At 32.8% G+C, this 21,856-nt stretch overlaps 1 protein-coding gene across 34 annotated transcripts in view; it reads right to left on the bottom strand.

Moving 5' to 3' along the window:
* The window catches only part of ZBTB20 (zinc finger and BTB domain containing 20), an 812,433-nt gene that overhangs the window by 477,515 nt on the left and 313,062 nt on the right, over positions 1–21,856 (bottom strand). For 24 of the 34 annotated variants that reach the window (XR_005202621.1, XR_005202622.1, XM_037743875.1 and 21 more), the window contains one exon: positions 3,740–3,813. The gene's annotated coding sequence lies outside the window, so the exon portion shown is untranslated. Of the gene's footprint in view, positions 1–3,739; positions 3,814–7,318; positions 7,401–12,200; positions 12,268–13,269; positions 13,323–21,856 lie in introns of those variants that run through there. The other 10 variants (XM_037743872.1, XM_037743860.1, XM_037743876.1 and 7 more) reach the window with 8 other exon arrangements.

The following is a 21,856-nucleotide window of genomic DNA, read 5'->3' on the forward strand; positions in this document are numbered from 1 at the left end:
CGTGAGCCACCGTGCCCAGCACCCAACAAGCATTCTATGTTGAAATCATATCACTACTATTCAATGTTCTCTTGACTTTCATTTATTATTCTCTCTTCATAGGCTTCTTGCTAGTATCACATTATTCCTTTATGGCCTAGAAAAAATGATAACCATTTACTTCCTCTGCTATACCATATAACATTTTGTGTATAAGAAAGATGTGTTTTTCCCAGATAACGTATGAATTCCTTAATAACAGAAAATAGGTGTTATTTATCGGTATATTTTGGTAAAATGTTTTGTTCACAGGAGGCAAGGGATATTAATTCATTATTATAAGAAAAAAAGAGAAGAGGTTTGAAGAGAGAACTTTGTTGAACATTCACATCTAGGACCCTGCTGTGGTATCCCCATGTCTTGATTCCCCCTTTTTCTCTATATGTCAAAGCTTCCATGGAATTTTAAAAGGCAGAACATTGTCTCTCCGTCTTTGAGGCAAAAAGACTTAGCCACTAACTTTTAGTACATGGAGGACAGAAGGAAGGCCTAGATGGGTTAAAATAAAGGAAGAAACTAGAAAGTGTCCAGAATTTAGCTTTGGGTAAAATAATAGAAAAGTTCTTACTGTTGCCTCTTTGAATTGGTAAATGACAGAATCCAATGAAAGCAATGTGAACAAATTACCAGAGCAAATAATTCATTTAAAAATATTAAAGCTTATTTCCTTTTTTTCGGACACTGGAAAACTTTTCTCTGGTGGAATGACCCCTGGCAATAGTGACATTCTGACACCATGCATGGTGTACTCTCTTGGGAAGTTTGAATTCCATGTCACAATGGCTCTGTTCAGATTACTGGTTTCATCATGCCTGTAAGCCCAATTAATTACTGAAGTTTCTAATGTTCTTATGTCCGCTTTGTAAATCATCATAAAGAATATTAAGTCAACCAAAGAAATTTGCCTCTATAGGACTTGTTGCTCAACCAAAGGGATGATATCAGGAAAAATAATAATTTAAAAAACCCTCTTTTGATAACAGCCAATGTCTTCAGGATACTCTTTTATATATGAATTTTAGATTCTGATGAAGGGAATTACAGTTTAACAAGTCTCAAAAAATGAGCCCAAGGCAATTTGCTCCTTAGGAAACACTGCTTAGACCCTGACTGCAGAGGAAAGGTTGAAGCTTCAGACTGTAAATTCAGACTGGAATTCAGATCGACTACCACGTCTCTAGGTCTCTAAGCATGATCCGTGATGGTGGTCAGTAGGTTTGTGTAACCTGTGTGCCCCACCCTGTGCCTCAATTTACTTATTTCAAAATGGAGTGATTAGACTTTGTTTCTTACATCCTTTCCCACTATAATGTTTGGTGATGCTCTGCTCTTATATTCCTTTCACCTAATCTTTTTAATCTTAAAAAATATAAAATGTTTTTATAAAATTCTTTGATGTTCTTAAATGTTATTTAACATGATAACAGTACAATTCACTAAGCCTAAATTTCATCATTTTAATATTGCCTCAGAGGCCAAGTTTTATGAGAGCCTTAATTTGCATCACCAGAAGCTCATTTAATAAAAATGAAAGAATCCCTCTTGTAAATAAATTTTAAAAAGTGATGGTGGGGAAGAGGGAGAGAGAACTGTATGAAAAAAAAAAAAAAACAAAGCAAACAAACAAACAAAAAACCAGAAAACAGAACTTAGAAGGTGTCAAATGGTTCTGAGTTCTAAAGAATACTGTGATTACATTATTATTATACATAATACTGTGATTAAAAAGCTGGTGCTAGCTTTTTATGCACTAAAGATACATTCTGCTAATGGTTCCTTCCCAAATCCCTGGACTCTTGACCCAATATTTGTTATACCACTGTCCTTTTCCCCTGAAACAAAATCTATCAGTAAGACAAACTGAGGTAACAAAGTATCATCTACCGTGGAATCGGGCACATTTATCTGTGGAGTCAACTCTAGTGTGTGGGATATAAAATACACAACGTAAATGGAGAACTGCTGAAGACCATTTCATAGGTGAAAAGGATATGATATGAATGGGAAATTCTCACTTTAGTTGGGAAAAAGAAGTGCAGAGTCAATGAGGTAAAGGGCTGGGAGTTGGATTCCTGGTATGATATGATAAGCAGAAAGGTTGTTTTTGGCAAATTCCTTTATCACTTCTTCCTGACTGTAAAAAACCATATTCAACCCCTGTTTATAATAAATATTCTCTGACAGAATGAACCCTGCATTTCTGACTTTTAAAAAGTTTTTTTAATTAAAGTAATAATGGCTGTTTTATGATTACCTTGTGCCAAGGGTTAGGAATTACAAAAATGAGTAAGAAAGAGCCCCTGCTCTTAGAGACCTTACTGTCTATGGTTTTGAACTGTTGAAGTTATGACAAGAGTTAACAATAACCATCATTTATTCACTCATACCAGCCAAGTACCGTGGTCAGTGGGCAACATACACAAACTGCCAAAGTCCCCTTCATCTCACCAGATGCAATGACAGTGCTCTGTCCATGAATCATCTCTCAACAAAAATGAGCTTAGCAGGAATTCAGACCATAGACAGACATATAAGCAACTCCAGAGCTGCCTACTGTCAACACACAAGAACTACAGTCAATAAAGAGTTCAGTGAACTAGAGTGAAAAATGAGAGCAATTGTCTGAATCACCTTTAGTGTACTCTGTTGGGGGCTGTGACACTCTAAAAACCACGGTGCAGTAGACTCCACATCTGGCATTCCAACAACGGAAGGTTAAGCGTTTTAAGACTCCTTAGCGAAAGAACTTGCAATACATTAAACTGTAAAACTGAGGAAGACATCATAAGCTTCTGGATTTTATTACCAAAATGTACATTTTGATCTAAAATTAAAAATAAAAACAGATTGACTTTCCTTGTAGTATTTCACAACCTTTGAGTGCAGCATTAAAAATGCTTTTCTTTTTTTCTTCACCAACTATAAGCTTCTGTTTTCTTACCCTGGGCGTCTGAATCTTTTATATGCTTGGGTTCTATTCACTGCCTGTTATTCAGACGTTGAAATCCCAAATGTTAATTGTTCTTCCAAGTACATTGACAAAACAGCAGCTAAATAAGGGTAGACCAGACTGTGGTAGACTCTGACATGCATTTATGGAACAATGGGGCTCTGAGAGACAGCCTTGTAGCTCACGGGAAGACATAAGATGTGCTATTTTGACTGCTTCGTAGCAGAATGGGGAACACACGCACACAAGGGAATTATGCATTTTACTTAGTTTTGCCCAAAGTCCTCAAGGCAACAGAATCTTGTGATGTCATCATGAACTTTCTTTCTCTCCATTTCCATTGACACAAAGGCTAAAAATTTCTAATGACATCACAAAGGGGAAAATGAAATCTACTTTGATTCCATAGAAATCTTTTACCTTCAGTGAGACTAGTAAAAAAAAAAAAATGCAAGAATCTTTCCAGACAGGGTGCAAGTCACTGTGCTCATGCACAGTGGGTGACACCCTCCCTAATGAAATTCAAACCAGCCAAAAGAAAGGATTCACAATTTAGGTTGGATAAAAAAGACATACTGAATATTGAGACCAACAACTTTTTTTTTTTTAAGAAGAAAACCATTTAAACATATATTTCTTCGGGGACATTCAAATTTTTACTCATGTCTGGTTACTATGTTACCAATGTTTTTGTTCTTTTTTGGGTTGGTCACAGAAACACAGAAGAAGGTACAGGAAGCTTTGACTTACAGGAATACAGTGCAGCTCAATCTTTTGTTTTTAAGGTGCAGTGATTTCAGTCTCTAAATGTAACTTCAGGCAGTCTGAAAAGAAACAGGTTAAAATCTCTTTCAGTTATAATTGGTATTTCAGATTTAATTAAAAATTAAACTTTCATAATGTTTCACCATCCAAAGCAATGCATTATCAGTCAAGCGTGGCTTTTCCTAAAAAAAAAAAAAAAAAAAAACCCTCTTCCCAGAGTAGTTTTTTAATGAAAAGAAAAGGATCTAAAGAGGAGAAAAAAAGCAATTCTGAAAAACAAAATATGCCTCCATGTTAAGGACTTCATAATGATATGACTAGAAACTCAATGTTTCTGAATTTTAGCTATATTCTAATTTTTTAAAATAAATTCATAAACTATTTCACAGCCTAAAGATTATAGAAAATATAAGTTCAGAGAATAAAAAGAAAATTTATGGATCTGGATACACATATTAAAGGGAAATTATAACTTCAAATAGAATTGTAAAAAATGCTAGATCTGCTACTTTTCAGTGACTGAATTGTTGGTGAGATAGATGGTGAGGCAGGGCTAAATGAACATATTTAACAACACAAAATGGCCATTGAAATGTACTGTATTATGGGTTTAGCGTGCCCCATTTCACATCATATTGTACATCTTGTCACAGGCAGGCACTGCTGTTTGAAGCAGCACAGGAAGACCAAGAGAGTCTGAACCAGACTCCCTGGTTTAAATAAGTGTAACCACATTGTTTATTTTTTAAATATGCACTTTTAATTCTAAATTAAGTAAGAATCCAGGCATTAAGATCTACAAATATATCATAAATATTGGGCTTAAAATATTATACTATTTTTTCAATCATTTCTTTCTTCAAACAACACCATATATAAAGATAATAGTATTTTAAATTAAAAAGACACACACTAGAATTAAATCATCCTTACTTTTAGCTTTCAAAAACTGATACAAAGGGATTTAGAAAAATTTAGTTTTTAAAATATAAAATGAGGTAACATAATTAGCTTTCTTTCATTTTACAGCATAGCAGAATACTTTCTACATATTTGTAACACTAAACGTCGTATGTTTATGTCCAATTTCACATTAGTGCAAGGTAGTATTTTAACATTTCCCCATATAAGAGCATAATCACAAATCACCCCTGAAATTGTACTATTATTAGAAAGCATACGTAGGTCTTATTTGTGATTCCTGTTTTCCTTTTCTCTTGAACTGTATAGAGGAATATTTTGGGTAATATGTCTATTTGATATACTTAGATTTTAAATGTAAACATGCTCAGGTTCACACTAAATTACTCATGAATGAGATTAGATTTAAAAAAAAATCACTGACATCGACTAACTAAACTTTTCCCCTCCTCTCACATGCCTGAATTAGGCTAAAAATGAACCAGCGTAAAGGCAGGAATTATGGAGGCGTCACCAGGGACAACTGAATGAGAGGAGGGGAGTGCACATATTTCCTTATAAGGCAGCAAAACATTCATAAAAGAAACTGACAAAAATAACTTGTGCTCAGAAATTATATGAGATATAACATAAACATATTGAGTAACAATAATCTCTGAAAAATGATTCAGAAATGTAAAAACTGCCCACTGCCCACCTCTGGATAAATCTGAATTACCAACTGGCATTGTTGTACTCACCAAGAAAATATGGTTAGTGAAATGGATTCATTCTCTAGTTTAGACATGAAAATGTGATAGAAACTAGGCTGAATATTTACATATAAACTATTTAACTAACAACTACTAGTAGTTTAATTCAATCAGTCAGGTTTCCTTTTCCTCAATTCGCCAGATGTTGAATGAACTATCAGCTAAAAATAATTAAATTAATTATATGAATACATGGTCAGTGGACAAATTTTCATTTCCCCTCTCCCCCATGCCATTTCTCCTTCTCCTCTTTGATCTTTTTCTTCTATTTCTGCCTGTTACTTCTCCACTTTCACTTTCTTTCTTATTCATTTTTCCTTCTTTTTTTTCTCTTGGTGAGGGTAATGAGGCTCAAAAATAACATCTTGTATCCTGTTGAGGGAAACTTGATCACAACTATCCTTCCAGATGACAAACTCATTCTTAAATGTCTGTTTCCCAATCCAAAGAAAACACAGCAATTGAAAAAATAGAGACTCAACATCACTTACCACTACCAACACCACCTCTTTCAATTCCCATGCTGTATTCATCACGAGAACTGAAATTTATTTACATTATACCTAACCTCAAATAGGACCACAAATAAGACTAATAACAGGACCATTTTGTGGCACTCAGGCAAACGGCTGGGCGAAACAGATGGATCTTACTTTGCGCCAGGACTCGAAAAATATAGTCGCCAACTCACTGTTGGCGACTACATATCTTGGCCCAAAGATGGACCTGGAAGTGAGACCACTTGTCTTTGATATGAATAGTGCTCCTCTTCTTATCTCCTCATGAACAAATCAGTAACTCTGTCACTATTTAGTGTGGTTATCAGGTAGAAATTGCTTAAAAGACTGGTCATCAAGGAAGTGAAAGATGAAGGAACAGAGTCAGGACAAATACCTTATTTTTGGTACTTTTGTCTGTTTTCAACTTTTTTTTTTTTTTTTAAACTCAATTTCACTACTGTATACTGAACCCACCTTTAAAATAGATTTACAAAGTATGTATCATCAATAAGAAAACTTCTTCTGGCATTTTAGGTTCCAAAATCTATTAAAATTTTCAGTCACATGGATCAATCTGTCATTATTAAAATTGACTACCAGTGTCAGACTTCTTTAACCAGAACAAAACTATGTAAGGCTTTACAGATTACAATCAACATCCAGTGATACACTAAGAAACAGCTCAGTAATCAATGCAAATTACAAAATCCGGAAGAATGGCTCTCTGGCAGAGACCGTTTAGCAAAAGAGTTGTACATTCTGCACTCCTTAAAGATTCTGAATGGCTTTTCAGAGAAGTAGCAAATGCATTATATTATAGTAACCTATCCTGTAAGTCACAAGGCCATAAACAAAGCCTCTAGTCAATAAAAATAAAAAAATAAAAAAATAAAAAAAAACTGAAGAGGGGTGAGAACTATAGATCTTACCATTGACTACAAACAAAGGGCTGCTTCTGATCACATTCTACATTTTAAAATCCTCACACAGAGGAGTTTTGATATCACCAGGTTACAGAACTTCAAGGAAAGAACAACAAAGCATTCCAGCTTAGGAAGTCTATGTTAATTCAGGCACTTCTCTTATTGCTCTTCCAACTATTCAGTACTGATTGTATCTTGCTCAGGTTGCTTTTGTGAGTTCACTCATGTCTCTATGATTTATTTATTCAGACATTGTACAGATTTGATTTTTAAGAGACAGGCTTGTTTATGGTCAGCATAGAAGGATAATTATACTTTAATTTTTATTTTAGATTTTTTTTCTTTTCACTATTTAAAAACTTTTTATTATAAAAAATTTCAAATATATGCAAGAGTACAGAACAAAGCAAAATGAACTCTCTTGTATCCATCACCCATAGTCAATTTTTTTTCCAATTATATTCTCACCTACTTTTTCTTCCACGAGACCATCTGAAAGACAATTCCAGATATCTTATTATTTTGTGCATGAATACTCTACTATGTGTTCCTGAAAGATGACAATCATAATTAATATCATTCCACATCAAAAATAATAGTAATTCTTTAATGTCATTAAATATCCTGTCCATGTTAAATGATTGACTTTTAAATGGTCATTTCTTTTTACAGCTGGTTAGTTTGAATCAGGATCTAAATAAGATCTGCACATTATATTTGAGTAATAATTATCCTTTAATCTGTACATTCTCCATTTTCTTTTTAAAATTTTAACTTTGTATTTTGGACCAATTTTAGAATTATGGAAAAGCTGTCATGATAGAACAGAAAGTCCCCATATTTCCTTCACTAGCCTCTTCTAATGTTAATATCTTACGTAACCATGGTAAATTTGTCAAAACTAAAAAATTAACATTGATACAATACTATTAAACTACAGACTTTATTCAGATGTCATCAATTTTTCCATTAATATCTTTTTTCTGTTCCAAAAATCTAATCCAAAATACCATACTGCATTTTAGTTGCCATGTCTCCTTAGTCTCTTCCGATCTGTGATAGTTTCTTAGTCCATGTTTTCCATGACTGATAATTGTGAAGACTAGTGGTCAGATATTTTGTGAAACATTTCACGACTTTGTCTAATCCCATAACTAGATTAGGATTATAGGTTTTAGAGAAGAATACAAAAGAGGTGATGTGCTCTTCTTATAATATCAGAGGTATGTGATAACAACATGATATCTCTGGGTATGTTAACTTTAGTCGCTTGCTTAAGAGAGAATCTGCCAGGTTTCTCTATACTTCTCTTAGTTTTAATAAGTACAATTTCATTTGTTAACAATTTATTGAGATATAATTTATATAACATGCAATTCAATCTTGTTACATGTGCATCTCAATGACATTACTAAATTTAGAGTTGTATAACCACCACAATCCATTTTACCCTTATGATCCAGCAATAACACTTTAAGGTATCTAAGAGAAAAAAAATGTCCACACAAAGATTTGATTTTATGTGAATGTGCATGGCAGCATTATTCATAACAGTAAAAAACTGGAAACAATTCAGATGTCCATCTGTGTGTGGTGGGGGAGGTGTATGTATATCAGAATTTTCTACACACAGGATTAATATTGTTGGCAAATAAATAATTTTATTCTTTACTTTCCAATCTGTATGCCATTGATTGTTTCTTTCTGGTGTGTCCACCCCTTTCTTTTCTTCCCCTTCTTCCTGCTTCCTTTTTTTTTTTTTTTTATTTATGATTCTGGATTGAATCTTCAATACAATGTTGAAGAGAAGACATAAGAACTGACACCTTGACTGTTTTCCAATCCTAGGATTGTATCAGTCAGGTTTTCATCATCATATACATTAGTTATAAGCTCTTCATAGATGTCCTTTGTCAGATTACAGAAGTTCCCTTTTATTCCTTTTGTTGAAAGTTATATTACAAATGGATATTGAATTTTCTTAAATGTTTCTGTACTTCTATTGAGATGGTCATGTGTTTTTTTCTTTTATTCTATTAATATGGTATTTTATTCTATTAATATGGTATATTGCACTAATTAATTACTGGATGTTAGGTGAAATTTGCATTCCTAGGATAATTCCTAGGATAAATCCTCTTTGCTTTTCTACTTTGCCACACTTGGTTTGTGAATATTTTGTTGAGATTTGGTATCTATATACAGGAGGGAATCTGGTCTGCAGTTTTTTTTTCATTGTGATGTCTTTGTCTGGCTTTGCTCTCAGTGTGATACTGTACTTGTAGAAATAATTGAAAAATGACTTTTCTTGCTCGATTTCTAGAAAAATTTGTGACAGGTTATTATTATTTATTCATTAAATATTGGATAGTATTCCTCAGTGGAGCCATCTACACCTAGGATTTTCTCCTAACTATAAATTGTATAAATTGTATCTCTTTACTATTATGAGTCTGTTCATATTTTCTGTTTCCTCATGAGTCAGTTTTGGTAATTTGTGCATTTCTAAGATAGCCCATTATGTCTAGTTGCCTAATTGCTAACACTTGCCTAATTGCTAACAATTGTCTAATTTGTCAAGCAATGACAATTGAGGCCAACCAATGATCAGTCACAGGTTGTACTTCTGTCAAGCAATGAAACAAATAATATAACCTCATAATCATTCTCATTTCTATGGGGTTGGTAGTGATACTTTCTCATTTCTGATTTTGGTAATCTGTTACATTCTCTCCTTTTTCCTTGATAAGCTAGGAAAAACTAAATTTTGGTTGATCTTTTCAAAAAACTAAGTTTTGGTTTCATTAATTTTTCCTATTATTTTCATTGTCTATTTCATTGATTTCTATACTTATCTTTATTACTTCCTTCCTTCTGTTTAAACTGAATTTAGTTTTATGTTTATATTATGTCTATACTTACCAACACAATGACATGATGAGGTCTTTTTGTTTAGGTGAATTTTAGTTACTTTGTCATTTCATTTCAACTTAAAGGATTTCCTTCGGTATTTCTTGTAAGGCAGATCTACTAGCAGTGAATTGTCTCAGTCTTTGTTTATTTGGGACATATTTATTTTATATTCATTTTGTAGAAAAATTAAATATAAAATTCTTAAATGACATTTTCCCTTTTTTTTTTTTTCCCCCTTCAGCACACTGAATACATTATCCCTCTGCCTTCTGGCTTTGTTTCTAATGAGAAGTAAGCTGTTTATTATAGAGTTGTTTTCCTGTATCTGTTAAAATTTTCTCTTTTTCTTTTCCTTTCAAAAGTTTGACTATAATGTATCTGTGTACAGATCCTTCTTGTGTTTATCCTACGTGGAGTTTTTGAGCTTCCCAAATGTGTAGATTAATCACATTTGGGAAGTTTTTGGCTATTATTTCTTCAAATATTTCTGAGCCCTTTCTTTTTTTCCTCTTCTTCTCTACCATATGTTAGTATGCTTGATGGTGTCTCATGGGACTCTGAAGCTCTGTTCATTTTTTCATTTTTTTTCTCTTCAAATCAGACTATTTCTATTAATTGATACTCAAGCTCACAGTTTCTTTATTCTGCTATCTCAAATACTCTGTTGAGACCCTCTTGAAAACTTTTTATTTTTGTTATGGTATTTTTTAACTCCAAAATTTTTGTTTCTTTTAAAATAACATTTATCTTTATATTGATACTCTCTATTTAAAGACTAATTATAGTAATACTTTAATTATTTAACATTATTTCCCATTATTTGAACATATTTATAACAGTGCTTTCAACTCTTCACTAAGTTTAACATCTGTTATCTCCACTTAAACCCAGGTATAATTTTTTTTTTCCTACAGTTTAACTGCTTTTTAAATTGTGTATGAGTCATACTTCTGTTTATTACATGTCTCATTTTTTTCTGATAAATTGACATTTTATATGGTATATTACAGCAACTCTGACTTCTGATTTTTCCCTGTTGAGGGTTGTTTCTGTTATTGCTGTGTTTGTTTGTTTAGGACTTAACTCTGTGTAGTCTCTCTTCCTCATGCAGTGCCACTGCTTATGTTTCTACTCAGCTTGTATAATTTCCATTTTCATTTTTAAGCTAGGACTTTTCCCTGCGTTAATACAGGTTAGTGGTCAGCCAATGTTTAGTCACAGGTTGTGTACTTAAACACCTAGGGCCACTATGCTAACACCTCTAGTTGATATATACGTGGGGCGGCGGGGGGGGGGGGGGCAGCTTGAAGAATGCACTCAAAGTTCAGGCAGTTTACAAGTTGTTTTTTTTTTTTTAATTTTTACCTTCCATTTGTTCTCCTGTATCTTCTCTCTGTGTGCCCAAGGCCTCAGGTTCAGCTAAGGATAAGTGGACCTTTTGGTCCTTCTCTGGTCTTCCCCAGAGTATGTGTACAGCCTTTCAGGCCACTAGGGATATGTGGTAGCTTACCACGGTTCACTATGACAGTCTTCTTTTTCAATTCTCGCTGCAAAATTTCTGGCCAATCTGCCAGTCCTTCTCTACTCTGAATTGTAACTTCAGGCTAGATATGATGTTTATTCACCCTGCTTGTTGGCCACTGAGATTGTCACTGTTTTGACCACAGCTATGGGCATGGGGTTTTTCTATATTCTGCTCCATCAAATTATCAAATCACCCCCTTTCAGCAGTGAAGTTGTGGGTTTTTATGACTTGTCCTGCCCTGGCAGAACTATTGATACAATGGGGCTGTGGAGAGGGGTAATGGGAAGAAGCAATCCTGGCTAAAACACTGTGGGCTCCTAAATATTCTAGTTGTCCCAACATAATTTTTAATTTGGCCCCTTTCACTCCCAAAAGTATCTAGCTTCTGTAATATAATTTATGACCTTTTTCTCTATAGTTTGCATAAACGACTTATGCCATTAAGTCTTTGCCTAATTCTTTTCTTAGTAATGCAGGAAATCGGGGACTAGTTGCAGGTGTGCATGCATGTGGGGTGGGAGTGAGAGTGGGGGGAATATAACACCATTGAATGAACATTTTCATAATGGTTACATGTGTATAGAAAATCTTCAACTGCCCCTCCTACTATATCTCTAGAAACTTTAACAATTTGGGGGGATTAAGAATTTCTAGGGAAGTATGAGATATAGGGATAAGGTTACCAAAATTCTCCCACTGGAGATAAACAGTTTTGCCTCACTTTGTAGAGTGTGGAGAAACCACTCAGTGAGAAGGACTAGAATTACTTTGGTTAATAATGAATTGCCAAGAACTTTAAAGCTGGAATGAGTTGGAATAAACCTATTCCAAGCAACTGTAAAGAATGTGTCATTTAAACTTAATCATATACAAAATAATAGCTCAGAGATATAAGCAGGTCCAAATACTTACTTGGATCAGGTTAGTGTTTGCCAGCTTATTTTCTCACAGATTCCTGTGCTCGCTCAGGTTATACTTCCTTAAGAACATACAAAGGGAATAAGCTGCTTTTGGAACTCAAATAATTTGGAAATCAGAAAGTTCCCATATAGATGCAGAGAATAATATTTACTATAGAAATATCTTTTCCTTTACATGTTGATCCACAATAAAGTTCCCTTGAGAATAGACTCTCTAGAGCATTTAAATTATGAACAGGTTTATGAAATAACTCCTATCACATGAAAAGAAATAAACATATAGTATCTGCTTTTAGGAATTATCTAAACTTATATTTTTCTTCAGAGACTGAAATAGATGAAAAAATCAGCAAACTTTGTTTAGGAGAAACTGAGAATGTAGAAAGCATTAACTGTGAATATCTTACTGATATTTTTGGATTAACATAATACTTAACTTTTACAAAATGTTGAATAAATAAAAGAATTCACCAAGCTTCATTTCATTAAAGTGCCATAACCTTTAATTTAGGAACCTGTAATAGTAAAGATTACTGTTTTTGTTTGGAAAACAAGGAATCCAATCCATGAAACAAAACCCTGAAACATCACATACGTTGCTTAAAGATGTAAGTCCGAAGATGGAGTATGTTATGAAACTCCATCACCCTGTTGTATAAAATTATCAATAAGGCAATATCCAGGCTACAATGAAAAAGAAACTTGAATCCTCGAACGCCTATTGTGTATATATTAGAGTGGATTCAAAATAAACATTTAAATAGATTTTTGTTCCTATGGAATGGTATTTTTCCAGCCAATCTCTCAAGCAGTTGTTTTTATTAGGTTTTGCAATTTCTATAAAAGGATATCAACCCTATCCCAACTTGATTACTATTTCTGCTATTAATTAACAAAAAAATAGGCTGTGCATGGTGGCTCAAGTCTGTAATCCTAGCATTTTGGGAGGCTGAAGTGGGCAGATCACTTGAGTCCAGGAGTTTGAGGCCAGCAGGGGCAACACAGCAAAATCCCGCCTCTACAAAAAAATGTGAAAATTACCTGGGCATGGTGGCACATACCTATAGTCCTAGCTACTTGGGAGGCTATGGCAGCAGGATCGCTTGAGCCTGAGAGGTGGAGGTTACATTAAGCTGGGATGGCACCGTTGCACTCCAGCCTGGGTGACAGAGTGAAATTCCATCTCAAATAATAATAATAGTAATAATAATAACAATAAATAGTTATATTTCAAGTACTTTCCAGTAATATAATCTAGGTAATGTAGAATTCACTGTCATTCAATGACAGTGTATTAAAGACATCATTAGAGAAATGATATATATATGGAAAACTTCTTGAAAAATGCACTGTCCTTCCATTTTGAGTTTGGCACCTAGATATATTCTAAAATCCAGTTTTGAATTATATAAGACTAAAATGTTGTCTATTTGGTCCAAATCTTTTAGGAATGGGAATACTAAAGTTTATGGTAATGGGATGTTGTCAGTCTACATTGAGGACTATAAAGAAGCATTTCTATAAATATCCTTTTTTTCCTAATGAAAGTGAATATTAATATTGATATTTATGTTATAATACAGTGACCCGTTTACACACTGAAGAACATCCTACAAAGATTTTTTTTCTTAGTAGCAGCATTATATCTCTTCAAAATATATAATCAGAGCACAATCTGTAAATGTACGTAAGATTCTTTATAGTATGCTTTTTAAACATAAGTCAAATTTTTGCCTCCTTCTCATGTTTTTCCATTGTTTACTCATTTTATTTTTTATTTACTTCATTTATATTATATATTTCATTTACTTTCATTTATATTTATATAAATATATTTATATATAAGTATATATAAATTTTGGGAGGCTGAGGTGGGCAGATCATTTGAGTCCAGGAGTTCAAGACATTTATATATATACACTTATAAATATATTCATATTGTACATCTATGTATCATTTAAGCTATCTTAATTTCTTTTCATAACAAGGAGATATCTGTTTCTACTGTATATTTGTCTATCTACCTTTCCATGTAACAATTCATCTAAATTTACTATATGATACCCCAACATTTCAGATGTAATTTTTAAATATCAATCTTAGTTCTATAAACTCATCTACGTTTCGGTGGTGACTTTGGTGAATTAGCTATTCAAATCAGAATAGCTTCAAATTTGCCTTAAATCTTTCTGAGGCAGAGTAAGAGATTTGTATCACCAGAGTTCAATATTAAATTAAAGCTTAGCTAAGCACCTCTTTGCTGTCATTTAAAAATGATTCTTGCCTTTCTGTGCAAGGATAAAATAATTTGGAACCTATGGAACAACACCAGTCATTTTCAAATAATTAATAAGGCATATAACATAGAGCAGACACAACTAATTATATAGTTTGTACCCTGCCCAGGGCACCTAGCCCAGGGGTGTTCCACTCAATAAGCCATGCTCCCTAGCCCAAGCTGCATCTGCTAGTCCAAAGGGTTTCTTTTAATAATTTGCACAAAGGTGTCCGAATAGGCAGCTTTTTTTTTCTAATTTGTACTAAACCTCTATATAAGATAAGAGAGACCCTCTATAGCATGTTTCTATAGTACTTCTAACAGAATATAATTAATTGTATTAATATGAGATGGCTCTCCAGCTGTTACATGCAACATAAATATTCAGGTAACCTTGCAGTAATGACTAACCTCATGAGCTTGGGTCACCATAACTTGCATTAAAGAATGCTTTAAAAAATAGAATGTTAAAAAGTTCTAAGACAATGTATTATTTGTACAATAAAATGATTTTCCCTTAAATTTAGCTTCTGGCTCCCATTCCTTCAGGCAGATTTTATATATTACTAGTTAAGTCTTAATGAATTATCTACAGGTAAGCTACGCATTAAACATTTTTAAATTAACTTTTCCTGACTACGATATTAACACATGCCCAACTGCAAAAACAAAATAAAACAAAACAGAACAATGAAAATACAGAATGTATAAGAAAAAAGTTACAAGCATCAATAGTCTGATGACACAGAGACAATAAACCACTAATGGAACTTCATGATTTCATTCCAGTGTGACACATTTAAATCCCAATTTGGCTTACCCATTTTCCCCTGCACACAATGAGTAGCCTCCTATTACCACTATTTGGTATTGTGCTTAAGCAACTGAAATACTTCAAATATTTCTGTAGTAATTATTTTATATAAAATGAATTTAGTAATTGACCAAGTACTATTATATTTAATAGGCCTGACATTGATCATTATCCATGATACTTATTATTCATTGTTATTGCTTATTTCATGAATATGGTTTTATTCAACCATGTCTTATGGAGATTTTATACACGCAAACACAACACACATACACACACAACCTGATACTATATAAGTATTAAACCATTTCTTTAAAATGAGATGGATGTTAGAAGTAGCTTCTAGGGAAACAAAATAAAATGGTAAATTTGATGTTACAAATTCAAAAATTTAATATCAAGGCCAAATCTATATTATTTTAGATAACACTCTTATTTCTTTATTTTTATTTTTACTATCTTTGCTATAACACTACAATAGTAATATGGAGAACTGAGAGTCAGCTACGTCTATAAAGGTAAAATGCCATAAAAACCCCAATGCATCTCTCTCAAGAGTCTAATCTTACTCTATCTGAGGAGCTATCCTCTCTCTGTGAACTCTGTCATGTAGAATTATACCATCTCCCATGGCTCAGATTATCTCCAATTTATAAAATGCTTTAACAAAAACTGTTATGAAGTGGGCTCTGTTATATATTCATATAACTTCCTCTTCACTTTGGTTAATACGGAAATACACAATACATCAATATGTGTTTCATTAAGACAGTTGTTTCGATATAGTAACAAGCTGGGCAAATAGAGGAAGTGTGCTGGGTGTAATTTATTTACATTTTAATAAGGCCTCAAATAAATGATACCACACAGGAAGCTCAGAGTGAGGTTAAGGAGAATGGTGGCTAAAAAAATGCCTTGAAGTTTGGAAGCTGTAAGTATTATTTAATCAATAGTATTACTTTTGAATTAAGACAATAACTGTTCCACAGGGACAGGTATTGTGGTCTGTAAGAAACATTATTCAATGTAGACATTAATAATTTAGGGGAGATATAAATTTTCAAAATTTGATAATTTTTTAAGACTAAACCTTAGAATATATGCCAAATGCTAAAGTTTAAAATGAATGAGCCTATGAAATAAAAGCTTCATCAAAGTCCAAACTATGGAAGTTTTCTTTCTTAATATACCAAAGCTTACCGCTGAAATCCCCATTTAATAGACATGATAGCTTCCCTGTTCACATTTGAGTTTCCCCTACTTTGCATGTTAATTCTTTGTGAATAGTTCTAAAAATCAAGACAAGTACTTTAATGAAATAGGAGACTCAGAAAGCAATGATTTCCAATCTACAATTACAGTAGCCTGTATATTCCTATTTCCAAACTCTGAGCAGGGTCACCTTTGTTGAGACAAATTATCACTGGTAATATCTTACAGATTAATGTACATGACATTTGCCTATCCAGTGTAGTTCCCAAGACAATACAAGAAAATCTTGCAAAAGCAAATATATTATTTAATCTGCAAATGAAGAAACAATTATAAAAGTACAATAATGACAGGAAAAGCATGAAGAGGCCAGGGTGAGGTAAATATACAAAAGACATCTTGTAAGAACTGATACGTTTGCTAAAAGAACAAGAATATGGGCTGGGCACAGTGGCTCACACCTGTAGTCCCAGCACTTTGGGAGACCGAGGGGGGTGGATCGTGAGGTCAGGAGATCGAGGCCATCCTGGCCAACAGGTGAAACCCCAGCTATTTGGGAGGCTAGGCAGGAGAATCGCTTGAACTCAGGAGGCAGAAGTTGCAGTGAGCTGAGATCAGGCCACTGAACTTCAGCCTGGCGACAGAGGGAGACTCTGTCTTTAAACAAACAAACAAACAAACAGACAAACAAAACAAGAATATGACTCGGTGTGTGTGCGTGTATAAATCTCTCTCTATATATGTCTATATCAAAAAAATTTATATGTAATCTCTATATAAATATCTCTATATAAAATATCTATATTAATACACACACAGATGCATACATATATGGCTTTATAAAAATATTTTATTAAGAGTTTTACAGTTTTCCTTATTTGTATCTATCTGTGAACTAGAAAGTAAGATCTTGAAAGTATAACTTATGCTTTTCTGCTCTGTAGTTCATAATAACTAGCATGATACTGAGCAAAAAATTGGTTCTCTATAAACATGTTTATGTAAAATATAAAAAATGTCATTTCATTCATGCATAGTATGTAAAAGAACAAAATTTAAAAATTCCCCAAAATAAGACAAATGATATTACTATATGGGGAAAGCAAGTTAGATTATGCTACACTATAATGAGTCAATAAAATTAAAACCAAATAATTAATACCAAAAAACCCTTAAATTGAAAATAAATCTATGTAAATACATGCTAAAATCCTCGATGATTCAGACTCCCAGAGAAATGAAACCCCAATGATGGCATCATGAAAATGAGTTGCCCCAATATCACATATCATTTTAATCATACTGTACAAGAAGTAATAAGGTGTGATTAGAAATTCCAATTTCCTAATCATACAGAATATAAACAATCTACATTATAGAAGTCTATGAATTTCCTGAAGCATTATCAAGTTTTATAAATGTTTTTGATTAGAATCTGAACATGATGATGTTTCAATATAAACACTCATAATTTCAATTGTGAATAACCATTTTACGTTTAAACAATTTTTAAAATTCACACTGTGACATGGTATACCATTAGGTTATAGAAAGCTCTCAAAGTTTTCTTAATAAGATCATAAAGTTTTTTCTAATAAAGCAAGAGCAATTTGATAGTAGGGAATCAATTCTGCTAAGTCATTGGCTGAACTGTCACAATTGAAATTATCCTATAATGTTTTAAAGGGAAAGGGCTATATCCATCTTAATCCCAATGCCAAGTGAACAATTTCTGGCATATAGTAAGTGCTGATTAAATGTATGATGAATTAATTTGAGTTGAAAAATACATCTCAAGAAAAGTCTATGTCCATGAGTTAGAATTGGACAATATTTACTAGAAAAAATGAATACTAAATGTCAACATTCATTCCTAATAATCAAAAAAGGATCCAGAAAATAGCATTTTAATCTACTTTACCAATTTATCAAATAATATCTGTCTTAAATCAACAATTAATACCTGCCTTAAATATGAAAAAGAACTAGAGATAATACCACATAATAAAGAACAAGAAATATGCCCTCTATCACAATGATTACTTAACTGTTTTGGAAATGATAGTCAATGAAATAGGATATTAAAGAGAAATAAGAAGGAAAACAGTCATCATTGTTAGGAGATAATTTAATGACTTGAAACCCCAAAAGAACTTATAGGAAACTATTAAACCTATAAAGAGAGGTGAATAAAATAGCTAAATAATAAATACAGTTAGTCTCCAACTTCTGGTGGTTCAACTTAGGATTTTCCAATTTTACAATAGGTTTATCTACTTACTTATCAATAAGTTAAGGATCATATGGATTATAAATAGGAGCTGGATTTTCTACAAAAAAATTAGAAATGACATATAGGCAATTAAGGACACTAACAAGAACACAGCATGCCTTTACCTAAATATATTAAGGACCTTGGGGACCTACATGAATAAAAAGACACTATTTATGTATGAAAACATACTATGCTTCTGAATGAGAAGACTGAATACTGTAAAGATACTGATACCAATTTATAAGTTTAATACAATTCCAATAAATATTCCAATGAAACATTTTTATAAACTCAACAAACTAAACAAATCCTGACTAATAAGTAGGTGACAAAAGCTAAAGTATTTTTTAAAAAAAGAAAGATAAGGAAGGACTTGACCTAAACGATATACAAACTTATTTTGAAGCTCTAATGAAAGCAATATGGACCCAGTGAAAGAACTGAAAAAATAGATGTCCAGAAATAGTTACTAATGTTGATAAAAATTAGTAGGCAACCAATATTAAAATCAGTGGGGAAATGGTTTTGGAACAATTGATTAACCGTTAAGAACAAAAGTAATATGTTTACATCATAACATGCAAAAATAAATTCGGGAAGAAACAGATAATTAAAAATATAAAATAGAACACGATCATACTAGACAAAAATTGTGAATTTTTTTTTCAACTTAAAGTTATTTAAAAAAGAACATAAAAGTAATGGACACAGTCACGAGAAAAAATACATGAAATTGATCATACAAATATTTAACATTTTCTCACATAAAGTCTTACAAATTAGTAAAACAACATGAGTAAAGGCCATGAGCAAACAATTTATAAAAAGAAGAAAATAATGACAAATAAACATGTAAAATACATTCTAGTTCCTTATTAATCAAATCAATACAAATTAAAACAATGTAAACCAGTTATTTTGTCTGCAATTTGTCATATATTTATAAAATGATACTTTTCAAAACAGTTAAGAATGTAGTTAGAAAAGCACTTTTATGTACAAGTAGAGAAGAATTCTCAAAGGAACCTTGAGAAGTTTACATCCTCCAGCCCAGAAATCAACCTTCTAATGATGTATGCTAAAAACACAATCCAAGATGCAGATAACAATTTATATATATAAATCATCTTCAGAGTAGGAGAAATAATGGTGGAAAATGACCTCAATGTCAAATATGAAGGAGTTAATTAAAATTTTTTGGTACATATATAAGACATAACATTACACAGCTATTGAAAATGAGTATATTATGACACATAACTAATAAAATTAATGCTAAGTGAAGGGATCACTATATAGACTATATAATCCAAAAATGTTATTTAGAAATATGTAAACAAACACCTACATATAAACATCTGTATACTTTAGAAATGCCCATACACTTGGAAGGAGGCAGAGCCAATACGTAGAATTGTTTATCTATGATTGGTAGTGTCAAATGATTTAAATTTATTCGCTATATATATTTTCTATTTTAATATCTCCCTTCAATAAATATACATTACCTTTTAATCTTGAAAAAAACTTATTTTAAGCCTAAAGTGAACTTATATGGGTTAGAAATTCACTTCAGGGAAAAAAATCAGATACGGTTAAAAATCACCTTTCCTATACATGTGAAATTACTGTCCTCTTTAATCTGTGAATCTCCATACTTTCATGTACAAAGAACATCTACTTAGATATTGAGATACTTACTTGATTTTTTTTTAATTCTGAAGGATATAATAATTTTCCTGAATTAAAACCCAAAGAAAATAAAGTCACTCGTAAGTACCATATTTGACTATAGTGTTCACTCAATCCTCTGATGGTCTTTCCCCTTGTTGATTTATTGATAAAATTTACCTACATTTCTAATATTAATAATTGTTTTGGTACCAATTTCAGGAATATTCAATCTAAGAATGTTACTTGGCCCATTTAGACAATATCAAGGAAGATACCCCCAAGTAACTGTAACCAGCATAGTGAACAGTGCATTTGTTTTTTCACATTTCTTTTGCCTGGAATACCAACTATGCCTAGTATTTTGCAAATAACAATGGATGAAACTTGGATTTTCAACGGTGCTTAAAAAATAGCTGCCAAAGTCAAGACATGCAATAACCTTCTAAGTAAGTTTGCTGGCTCCATATTGTGTTTGAAGGCACACCCCCTCCAAACGTCTGCACTCACCATCTGCTACTCAACCGCAGAATAAAGCACTGAAGTCTGGTGTTGTTTGGCATGGGCAAAGACAGCCAATGTCCAACTCCATTCAGACATGTGCACCATATCAGGAACCTTATGACACAGTCCTCAACATCAATGCAGCACTTTCAAGCCCTGCTGCACATCAATCAAGTATGTATGACAGTCAAGCTGATAGATAAAATCTAAGCCAACTCTAAATACCTACTGTGCATGGATCTCTGTAGTTTGCCTGCAGCTCACCTTCTATTAAGATGATAGCTTTGGCCTAGTCTTCCATGCCAAAATAAGTGCATGGAGTCACTCTGGCAAGAAGAAGGGTCTATATCAATGTCAACAAAACAACTTCCTTGCACCCGACCCTACCATCTGTCCTCCTGCTTCCCACCTACCATACTTTATGTGGACCTTGATGAATGAGATTCTAATAGTCCAAGATTCTAGTTTAGCCAGGCTTTGCAGATGGGGTCAACATGACTGCCCTCTGGCCAAATACCCAGGGAGACATAGCTGATGGGTTACCTGGAAAGTGCCTTTTTGCAAATTTAATGTCAGAAACAAAGCCAGTGAAGGCATTCCTACAGGTTTTGAGTTTCAGGTTTATGGAAAAAATGTGACGCATTCAATGCTTAAAGTGAAGATAATGTTTCTTTTAAATTATTTGAAAATCTTACAATGCTAAAGTATTGATAAATTCCATTTCAATACTATGGGTAAGGGAAATAAAATGAATGAATAAAAATAAAACTAGGGCTATTCTAATGTATTTACAAAGTAGATTTGAGAGAAAGACTTGAAAAAAATCTCAGAAATATGTAGAAATAAGGCTTGATAGTGTAACATTAATATAGAAGCAGATCATTTCATTCTGCT

This window comes from Cebus imitator, unplaced genomic scaffold, assembly GCF_001604975.1.
Source record: "Cebus imitator isolate Cc_AM_T3 unplaced genomic scaffold, Cebus_imitator-1.0 Scaffold157, whole genome shotgun sequence".
Taxonomy (NCBI): Eukaryota; Metazoa; Chordata; class Mammalia; order Primates; family Cebidae; genus Cebus; species Cebus imitator.